Source organism: Heterodontus francisci, chromosome 6 (assembly GCF_036365525.1).
Source record: "Heterodontus francisci isolate sHetFra1 chromosome 6, sHetFra1.hap1, whole genome shotgun sequence".
NCBI classification, from domain to species: domain Eukaryota; kingdom Metazoa; phylum Chordata; class Chondrichthyes; order Heterodontiformes; family Heterodontidae; genus Heterodontus; species Heterodontus francisci.
Window position 1 is genome coordinate 81,363,602 of NC_090376.1, and position 11,563 is coordinate 81,375,164.

General features: G+C 45.9%; 1 long non-coding RNA gene across 1 annotated transcript; it reads left to right on the forward strand.

Annotated features, from left to right (window-relative positions):
- Positions 1-647: 647 nt before the first annotated feature.
- On the forward strand, positions 648-4,020 carry LOC137371412 (uncharacterized). Its single transcript, XR_010975216.1, has 2 exons — positions 648-728; positions 2,416-4,020. It is a non-coding gene; the product is annotated as an uncharacterized lncRNA (long non-coding RNA).
- Positions 4,021-11,563: the final 7,543 nt, after the last annotated feature.

Genomic DNA, 11,563 nt, shown 5'->3' on the forward strand with positions numbered 1-11,563 from the left:
CTCCAGAAATGCCAGTAAAATTTCAAGTGATTTGAAAAAGTTGTCACCTTTTCCAAACAGTAGGAAACAAAAGAAATGAACAGCAGGTGTTGTGTCAGCTACAGTTGTGCTGAGGGTGAGAAGTAATATCCCAGTGTTTGGAGGATTCCTTCCAGACGTCAGGATGGGGCTTACACTTTCAGTGTTAGATCACAGTGTGATCACAGTGAAATCTTCGCACAACATCAATGCTAACAACGTAGTACAATGGCAGTGGAGATCTGGAAGTAAGATTTACTCTGCTATTTTTAGCAAAATTATAATGTGTTCTTCACAAACACATTTTATAATTTTAATACAAATAAAAATATGGAGGAAATTTCTGGTCTGTTCCCACTGCTTGGCATTTCAGAAACTTTCAGTCATTTTCTCAATCATTGATGGCTTTGGAACATTAAAATTCTCTGCTGGAGTGAATGATCTTCAAGTTATTCCTTTCTCCGTTTGGACTCCGTGAAGGATTATTGATAAATTAGTATTCTCAATGGTTCATCACTGCTGATTACTGACAGAAAGTGTTGTTGCATGTCTGTGTAAAAGTCCAAATAAATGATTTATGCAGAAGATTTAACATTATTTTCAAAGACCATAATTGGAATTGTCCTTTCTTTTCTCATATTTCTGTGAAGTATCTTCAGATGTGTTTCTTGAAGTCAAGTTCCTGTAATAAGTGTGAAAAAACTGGACAGGTAAATTGAAAAAGGCATGAGCTTGGCTGATTTGGAATCACTGAAAAATTACCTAAAAAAAGTCACTGAATCATAATGCTTGCAAAATGACCTCTATTGCTGCTGTGTGTGAATTGTGGCATTTCACAGGAAACCTTTTTTTTCAGCATATATGGGTGAATTTTATGGGGCCTTCGTGGCGGGCGGGGTGACCTAATTAGGGGGGAGGTGATATTTTGATTACCCGACGGCAGGCTCAATTTTAGAGATTAAGTCAGTGGCTTGTTTATGGTGGGTTGGGCCTCACGCCGTGATCTGGCGGGTTCCAACTTATCATACATTTTCATTACATGAATGCTTATTACCTTATAATTATTTGAAATTAAGTCCTACCTGCCAGATTAAGTCAGTGGCGCACGGGAATCTCATAGCACCCGTTCATGTTCATTTAAAGGTGGCGTACACCAGTTGGCTTTGTGCAGTTATATCTGAGTTCAGTGGTTTTCTTTTTTGAACACTTCAGCACAAGGAAGGCCAACATTAGAATGGATGCTTGGGACCAGCAAGTGCGGTTATTTTTGTGGGGGGGGGGGGAGCATTTGGAGAGGGTGGTGTTTCGGGTTACTGGAGTTGCGGAGGAGGGAAGCCAGGGAGGGCAGAGGGTTAGAGATCAGGGAATGGTTGAGTGTTCAGACTCGTGGTGATGGTGGTGGTGGGGTTGTGTTTGGAGCAGATAATGTATGTGAGGTGCATGATGGGCCTAAAGGGAGAGGTGAGTACTGTCAATGTTCCGAAGAAGGGTCACTGACCCGAAACGTTAACTCTGCTTCTCTTTTCACAGATGCTGCCAGACCTGTTGAGTGGTTCCAGCATTTCTTGTTTTTATTTCAGATTTCCAGCATCCGCAGTATTTTGCTTTTATGTCAACGTTGGTGTCCTGTGGGGCAAACTCAGGATGCTGGCTGGCGGAGGGAACGGTCACAGTCACGGGGGCAATTGGATTCGGTAGTGGGGGCAGGTCCAGAGTCAAGGTTGGGAATTGGAAGGAAACATAGGGTGGGGCACAGGATTGGGTGACTACATTAAGGTGGATAACTGGAGGATCTAGGGTGAGAGCAAGCATATAAATGGTGACAGGTGTAGGCACAGGGGTGAGAGAGGGAAGGTTCAAAGTAAAAACAGAAAGTGCTGGAAGTACTCAGCAGGTCTGGCAACATCTATAAAGAGAGAAACAGTTAACGTTTCTGGTCTGTGACGTCTCATCAGGACTGGCAAAGTTTAGAAATGTAACAGGCTTTGAGTAAGCGAAAGCAGGGAGGACAGGGGGAAGAACAACATAAGGGAAGGTGTGTGATAGGGCAGAGGGCAGGGGAGATGTTGGGTGGGTCAAGTGTGATGGGTGCAGGCTGGAAGGTGGCAGGAGGAGGGTGGAAGGTGGAGGAACTTGCCTTGAATCTGATGAGCACCATCTTTCAAAATGAGGTGCTAAATCACATGGGGCGTGGAAGGACTGCAGATTGAAGTGGGAGGAGGCCAGTGTTGGGTGGGTGGAATTGCAGCACTGCACAATGGTAGGTGCAGACAGCCTATGTGCTCATGAGTTCAATGGTTGAGCATCGTGGGCAAACAAGGTTTAGGTTTAATGCTTGTCTCATTACAAAGTTGCAATGACATGGGTCTCATACATCCAATATTCTTGCTACCTCAGGAACAAGAGCAGAGGATGTGACTGAGGAAGGCTCTCACCACTCAGCGGCTGATGCTACAATGCCAGCAGCACAAGTGGGGGAGGCTGCTCAGAACGAAGCCATCCAGGGAAGGCATAATAGATGATTGTGCTGGCATGTCAGTGCATCCTCAGAACAAGGACAAATTACCTTCAGATGTCAGAGAGGCAATGCCAAAGAGGTCTGAGGATGTCACGTGAGATGGTCACTGAAATTTGTGGGGTCATTCAGTAACCATGTGGTTTTGATGGGAGCCCCATTACAGTTGCCCTCATGGTGACTGCAGCACTTAAATTTTTTGCAAGTGGTGCTTTCCAGGGCTCAACAAGCGACGTGTGGAATTTCACAGGCTGCCACTTACTACAGGTGCATAAAAGAGGTGACGAATGCCCTATTCTGTCGTGCCAATGATTTCATCTATTTCCCAGTAGACGAGGACAGCCGGGCAGCAAGGTCAGCGGCCATCGGCACCATCGCTCATTTCCCTAGAGTGCAAGGGGTGATCGACTGCATTCGTGGCCATGAGAGCTCCCTGGGAGCATCCAGCTGCATTTGTGAATCCCAAAGGCTTTCACTCTTTGAATGTGCAACTGGTCTGCGACCACAAGTGAAAAATCATGCAGGTCTGTGTTCGTTTCCCATGGAGCTGTCGTGACATGTACATTTTACAAAATTCACAACTAATGGGAAATTTTGAAGCACCAGCCCAAATTGACGGTTGGATCCTGGGTGACAAGGACATAGTTGATGACGCCAGTGAGGCATCCCCAAAGCGCAGCTAAAGAGCCTTACAATGCAGCTCCACCAGAGCCATAATCGACCACAGCACTGGCTTGCTGAAAAAGCGCTTCTGCTGCCTTGACCGGTCAAGAGCGGCTCTGCAGCACACACCACAGAGAGTCTCATACCATAGTCGTTTGCTGCTGTGCACTTCACAACCTTGCAATGCAATGCGGACATATTTTGCAGGAGGAGGAGGAGAAATGTGAGGAGCGCCGCTCCTCCTCACAGGAGGATGATTTGGATCATTCTGAGGAGGAAGCCATTAATGTGAATGAGCCTTTAATGGATGCCATGGACATTGAGAGACGTGCACAGGACATTGGGGAGTACCTTACATTTGGACGTTTCAGCCAAGAGAGTGAGGCACATACATGTTTACAGTTTGAATGCAGGAACTACATTGCCATCCTGGGATGTTGACCTGCCCCTGTCAGCCTAACCATTGCTCCAATCTAAAAGCTGGCGTCCACTGCCATCTATTATTACATGTGGAGTTGACTCTATGACTCTATGGAGTGGAGCTTTGCTGAATGCACTGACTGTTGAATACTGAATCAGAAAAAACCTGTGGCAAACTTGAACATTTGTCTGCTACTCAGCCGTGACCACTCAGTCAGAACCAGCTACACCATAATAGCACTTTGAGTGCACCGGCACCTTCTAACATCTCCGAGTTGTGACTGAACTCGGACAAACTCCTTTGCAAGGCATAGACGGGAGGACCAGCTGAGCCTACATATGAAAGCATATGGCAACGACTGACTATTATAAAACTTCAAACTACAACTAGCAGTCAGTGAAAACTCCAGGATGAAACCTCAAAGTTAAAAGAAGAATGGCCATGTCTGTCACTCCTTTGAAAGTATCAAAGCGTGCCAGCCATGAGGCGTGCCATTATATTTTGCTTCTTTACTTGGCAAGTCTCAATGAATGACGATAATGTATCAAATAATAAAGCAAATAAATGTATTGATAAATATTTACATGTGTAACAAGTTTATTTTGACCACCCATGCCGCCTTTGTGCTCATAATTCTTTGATCTTTCTCTTCCGGCCACTATGTCTTGGTGCAACCCCCACATTAGCTGAGCTGGAGGCAGTCTGCTCAATGCACTGCCCCATTGCCCTGGATGACTGTGCCTGGCATCCTCTGGAGGAATGGGGCCTTGAGGGCTCCATCCTACTGGAGGTCTCCAGCACCGGTGCAGGAGCAACCCCTGGGCTTGCTTGCTGGAGGTAGAGGTGGGGGGGGTCAATGTCGGGGCGGGAAGTGGAGATGCCGCTTACCTTGGGGTGTCCAGGCCCCCAGGGCAGCTAGCATGCACTCCTGCTCCATCTGGGTGTACGATGGCACCTGCCTGTCTTCCTGAGGGGAAGGGGCACCCGGACAGAGGTATAGGTTCCCCGTCCCCTCTTGCTTAGCCACAGCTGCACAGAGTCCATGGCTACAGCGATGGAATAGAGGTCAGAACGCATATGGGTTGAGTGCTCAACCTGGCTCTCATGGCGGTTGCTACCCTCTCCATGGAGGAAGCCATATGTTCCCATACCTGGGACACGGCAAATGTCATGGCTTACATGAACTCCATTGCATGCGCAAAGCCACACATGACCTCAGGCATCTCTGACATATTTTCCCCATAAACTTGCGGCATTTCCAGCAGACGTCTTGTGGCCTTGAATAGAACATCATCAATAGTTTGGGGGTCAGCAGGGGCCTGGTCCCTAGCAGACCTCCAATTGTCAGGGTACCCGGTTGACACATTCTCCCTCAGCTGCTGGAACGTGTCTGTGTCATGCCCACCAGATTGTGACCTTGATTCTCTGCGCAACACCCCCCCCCCCCCCCCCCCCCAACCCCACCCCGCGGACCGTGAGGATGTAACTGTGCTGGCGGAGGTTGCAGAAGAGGCAGGTGATGGTACACCCTCTGGGACATTGGCTTCATCTTCCCTAGAGTTAGAGTCATCATTTTGTTGGCATCCTGTCATGAGAGTGCCAGCACCTGCAGTAGAGAACAACCAGAAGCCCATTAAGCATCATCACAGCATGAGCTCGTCACATTTTCACATGATCCTCCTGTGTTCCCATATGGCATCAACAGTAAGGCTGACACTTCATCCTGATGCTTTGATGATCCAGCCTTGTTGTCCGCGATGATTCTTCCTCACTCCTCTCCGTCCATCTGCACCGCCTCCTCCTCTGCTGGGGTCAGGAGTCTGACTTCCTGCACACCTCCCCCTGTCTTGGTGTGCTTACACTCATTGTGGGTCTGCTTGTCCTGCATGAGAAAGTGCTGAGTTAATTACATGTCTAACAGCCCTTGTCTTCATGAATCGCCATCACTCACTCTGGCTTGTCAGTTGCATGCTGCATCCAAACGCTACCAGACGCCAAACTTGCACATTCACTAGATACAATTGTAGCAGCAAGGTTGATCACACATTCAAAAGCATGGCATGGCTGCCCACTGACAGACAAAGTTTTACGGAGCCCACATGATATCATTTGTAAAGCTTCGGATGCATCACTTACCCGCGCCGATCTGAGCAGGTCATTAACCCATTTCCGACACTGCACCCAGATTCGCCATGTCACCCCATGGTTTGAGACCTCCTTCGTCCAGGCCATCTTGGTCTGGCAGGAGGGTCTTCGAAGGCCATCTGCAGGGAAGGGGACCTCCCGCCTTTCCCTAATAGCCTGGAGGAGCACCTGCAGGGAGGCATCACTGAACCGTGGGGCTGGTCACTGCCTGCTGGCTGACATTCTGGTGGTGGTGGCAGTGATGGAGAGATGACAAATAAATAAAAGGGAGGTAGTGATGGTGTGGGAGAGGATGAAAATTGGATGAGGGTGGGTAAGAAATTAGAATATTGAAGAGAAAGAACATAAAAATATCTGTATCATGGAGAAAATTGTCCAAGATTGTCATCCTCCATGATTGCAATGCAGAATGATTTATAGCTCTGCTGTTAGTGATGTTTTGCAGGATGATGGTGGGTTCCACCAATGAAAAGCCATCCCCGCTGCACGATAGCATGTCTCTCCCGTGCCCGCTGTTGAAACTTAAATTTTAATTCATAATCACAAGGGAACTGGTAAAAAGGGCAGGAATGGAAGTACCGCCAACTTCCGGTTCTGTTGTCGAGACACTGTGAGATGCATAAAATACTGCCTTCTAAGCATTGTTGGAGCAAACAGGCCTTTTGAGAATCAGCAAAGTAGGGCAATTTTGTAGAATGAGTTAATTTCATAATTGGGTTACTAACCTGATTATGGAGGAACCAAAGGTCTGAAAATGCATATCGTTATGAATGTGCCTCTGTGTTTTGTTCAATATATTTTTTGAGGATTCATTTTTGAAAGATTGAAGAAATGTTAAACTTTGGGTTTTTCAAAGGGGTTCATGTTAAGACTACTTGACTTTGAAGAACAGTCCCTGGAAATGTCTTTTAAAAGGGGCACTGAGAGGTCTTATGAGGAAAATGAGCCCTTCCGGGAAACCACCTGACTTTCAGCAACAACAACAAGCCTTTCCGGGAAACCACCTGACTTCCAGCTCAATAAAAAACAGAGAACTTTGGGCACCTGGAGAAGTTGTTTACAAAGAAGTGACTGGTCAGGATTGATGGAGGTCAAAAGGTTGTCGGTTTTGCTTTTGAATTGTTTTTGATTTGGGGTTGAACTGTATAAAAAGGAAGAGCACTTCCAAGGAGAGAATTCCTAAGGAAGGAGAGAGGACCACAACCCAGCTCAATTTTCTAGCACCTGTCTAAAAGACCCTGAGAAGTCCACTGTGTCAACTCATCTCATCTCCTGACTTTGAAGAAAAGCTTGCTGAATTAATTCTCAATGCTGCCTGGAAAGATCTGTTCTAAAAGATCCCAGTGATCCGTCGATGTGTACTCAGAGGCCAGACTGTATGCTAGTTTTGGAGCACACCATATCTCATCTGCTGTTTCTTCAAGAATGAGCAAGTATTCGGGCCAAGTGTTTTTTGTTTGTAATAGAGCTCTAAAAACAAAAATCCCTTTATTTGTCTTGTTAATCGGTATATGTGGATGTGTGGGGCTAAGGTAAAAAGGGAACATTTATATTTTGATTTGTGTGTTTATGCTTTGCTTCATTACTGGTGAAGACTTGTTTTATAATAAACTGATAATTTTGTTGTTTTTTAAAGAAACCTGGTTGGTGTGTTTTATTTTGGGATAAAAATAGAGTCTATGATTGACCGTATTGGTAAGTGGAAAAAAATTTAAATATATGCTGTGACCTGTGGAGAAGTAGAACTTGAATAAATAGTACACTCCTCCTGCCTCGGTCGTAACATATAATTGGGGACTCTTCACGGGATAAACCCAATGCCGACGATGTACAATTGTAACTGGGGTAATCATAATTGAAAAAGGCAAAATAAAAGGAACCAGGTTTCTTGTGTAATAGAGTAAAGTCTACACCACCAGAATGTCTTTAACAGTTGCTGTGACTTTTCTGGGGATGGAGGATGCATCTCTGAATGATTTGTGGAACTTAACCAAGTTTAAGGCAATAGCATTGGCAGCAAAATTGGGTTAGAGTTAAAACCAGGAGCTAAGAACAATCATAGAGATATACAGCACTGAAACAGGCCCTTCGGCCCACCGAGTCTGTGCTGACCACCAAATGGGTGGTTACCCATTTATACTAATCTTACATTAATCCCATATTCCCTAACACATCCCCACCTTCCCTCAATTCTCTTACCTACACTAGGGGCAATTTACAATGGCCAATTTACCTATCAACCTGCAAGTCTTTGGCTGTGGGAGGAAACCAGAGCACCCGGCAGAAACCCATGCGGTCACAGGGAGAACTTGCAAACTCTGCACAGGCAGTACCCAGAACTGAACTGGGGTTGCTGGAGCTGTGTGGCTGTGGTGCTAACCACTGCGCCACCCTACATAATTGAAGTAATAGCACATTTGTGATTGGAAGAAGAAGAAAGCAAACCAGAGGGTAGTGCAGTTGAATTAGCTAAAATTCAGTTACAGATGAAGCAGCTTGAGCTTGAACAGAAAAAGGAGGAAAAAGAATTGAAAAAACTTGAACTTCAAAGAGAATTGACCATGAAGAAACTTAAACTTGAGGAAAAGAAAAGGGAAAGTGCAAGAGAAAGAGAAGGAAAGGACTTTGAAGTAAAAAAGCTAGAACTAAGCCAAAAGAGTAGCCTTGGCTCCAAGGAAAGTTCTGGTGAGGAAAGATATGACTCCAGTCCAGGACCCAGTGGAGAGTTGTTTAAATTTGCACAAGCCTTCCTTAAGTTTGAGGAAAGGGGTGTAGAGGCATTTTTCATTTCTTTTGAAAGATAGCCAAGAGATGAAGTGGTCAAAGGAAAGCTGGACACTGCTTATGTCAAGCAGGTTGATGGGCAGAGGTCATGAAGTTTATACCATGCTTCCTCAGAAGGCTTCTGCAGATTATGAGATGGTCAAAAAAAGGCTATACTCACTGTGTATGAGTTAGTTCCTGAAGCGTACAGGCAGAAATTTCAGAACCTCTGGAGATTGTCTGGGCAGACTTATATGGAATTTGCGAGGGTAAAGCAAATGAATTTTAATCATTGGATACTGGCACTAAAAATGGAGGCCATGTATGAAAACCTTAGGGAACTAATTCTCCTGGAAGAATTTAAAAATTCACTGCCTGGGCTGAATTTTATGAGGCTTCTGGTGCTGGAGGTCGTGGCGGGGGGGGGGCCCAGAAAATTCTCCTGGGAGAGGCCCACCACGACCCCCGATGCTGAGAAGGCCCTACTGCATTTTATCGCTGCCGGCAAGGTCTCGGTGCGGCCGCCACCGCCGCATGGCGGCGGAGCTTTCATTTCCCTAATACAATTAATGCAAACACATGTAAATGATCTTACCTGGACCAGGTGGCCATCCCATGGCGATATTCCGGCCTGTGGCCAGATGTCCCACGCCTTCCAATCCCTGTTTGGGGATTCAAGGCAAGAAACCTGTGGGGACGGGGGAGGAGTAACATTATCAGGGCGGGAGGGAAGCGGGATAAACACTTTCCATTGGCTGTGGGGATGGTGGGAACGGGTTAAAGGGCAAATGTGATGAGGTTGGGGGGTAAGTTTGGGTTGGGAATAAAGTAAATTTTCGAGATATAGACCAATAGAAATAACATTGGGGGGTTCAGGAAAGTGCCTTCATCTTTTAATTATTTTTATGAAGAGAATGCACATAAATGTAACTTTAAAAATTCATTTTTTCCATAAGGGCTTGAAGCCCTTTAAAAATGGCGCCGGACACCGTTGCTGGGGATGGAGTGGCCACCCCCTCTACATCATCGGGCATCCGCGCCTGAAGGCCGTCAATTTCAAAGCACGCCACTGCGATTTGCAGCGCGCTAATAAAATTCAGCACCCTCTGTTAGTAAGCACCCATGTCGAAAACCAGAAGGTTTCAATGGCCAGACAGGCAATGGAAATTGCTGATGATTATAAGCCTTTGTCCGTCACCCCCACAAACCCGAGAAGGATAGTTGGTGGGAAGATGAAATGAAGGCAAGTAGCCAGAGATAAGGAGGGACAGCTGGGAACGTCCTGGGATCTCCTCCTCAGGTCAGAAAGGAAGAGACTGAGGGTGGAAGTGTGATCCACAAGCCTAAATGTTACAATAGTTACAAGGTGGGAAATCTTTGTGCAGAATGCTGGAAGTCGCGGGGAAACCCATTGGGATACACAAAGCTAATGTAGAGAACGGGGCCCTGACTGAGAATATGACAGGTCAGGCTGTAGCTCTGACTGCAGCTGTAAGGCCAAATAGAAAAACCAATGTGAGTGCAGGGATTGTGAATATGATATCTGAGAATTCTAGGGAATTCTTGTTGAAAGATAAAGTAACTCCTTATCCCTCAAGTGAGCAGGTCAACCTATCGTTATACTTAGGGATACAGGAGCCACCCAAACTCTTGCTGGGGAAAGGCATAACATTTCACTGAATGCTAAAGTTTTAATGAATGGTATTGGCAGGGAGTATATACCCGTACTTTCATATCGGGTCAGGCCAACATCCCCAGTATCAAGACACTGGTCATGGCTAGTCAGTTACGCTAGGAGGGCCACATCGTCTGCATGCCTGACATAAGACTCCCAAAACAAGCTTTCTACTTCGAGCTCCATCAAGGCAAGAGGCTACCAGGAGGGCAGAGGAAACGCTACAAAGTTGTCCTTAAAGCCTCCCCGAAAACATGTAACATCTCTACTGATTCATGGGAATCTCTTGCCTGAGACCGCCCAAAATGGAGAAAAAGCATCCGCAAAGGTGCCAGCCAGTTCAAACAACACCGACATGCCGAGGCAGTGACCAAGTGCAAACAACAGAAGGAGTTTTCGGAATTTCGAGCATTCCAGTCACTCACCTCACCAAAGACACCTGCCCCACCTATGGCAGAGTGGTCGGATCCAGAATTGGACTGTTCAGTCACTTAAGGACCCACAACCCTGGAGTGGGAGAATATCATGCTCGATCCCGAGGGACTGCCTAAAAAAAGAGAAGACCTAGAGTGTGACCTAATGTCTGAAATGGTAACTGTCGGAGTTGTCCAAAGTTTGTCAGTAGAAGGAGTTAACTGGGGAATGATGTGGCCAGAGTGAAAGTAGTAGCTTCTCCAGTAGTCACAGAAAAACCAAGTGAAGTTAAAGAGTCAGAATAGTTGCAGGAAAAGGTTCCAGTAATTTTTCCTTCATGTGTAGTAACCCGAGCAATGGTTGAACAAGTTCCATTGTTTGAGGTAAAATTGGCGCCGTCAGATAGTTGAATATTTGAAACTTTCTTCGCGAATTTAGATAATCCGAAGGAAATGTTTAATATATCTTCTCCGATCACGGCTCAGCAAGCTGATCCAGGGTTAAGTAAAGTGGCACAATCAGCTACAACAGAAACTTGCAAAAGGAGTTCCAGAAGGCGATCATATTTAAAAATGGGATTCTGATGAGGAAGTGGAGACCTCCTCATGGATGTGTGGATGAAGAATGGATGGTAGTTAATCAGATAGTGGTATCTCCAAAGTATCGCCGAGAACTATTAAGGATAGCGCATGAAATTCCTATAGCGGAACATGTGGGGATCCGGAAGACCAAACCATGTATAGGTCAACATTTTTACTGGCTAGGTCTTTCCAAGGACATGGTGCAGTCTTGTAAAATGTGCCATACGTACCAGATTTTGGGAAAACCGCAACCTGCCATAAAACCAGCAGCTCTAATTCCCATACCCATTTTTGGGGAACCTTTTAGTCAGGTATTCGTAAACTGTGTAGGACCTTTACCGAAAACAAAAGCGGGACACCAATATATA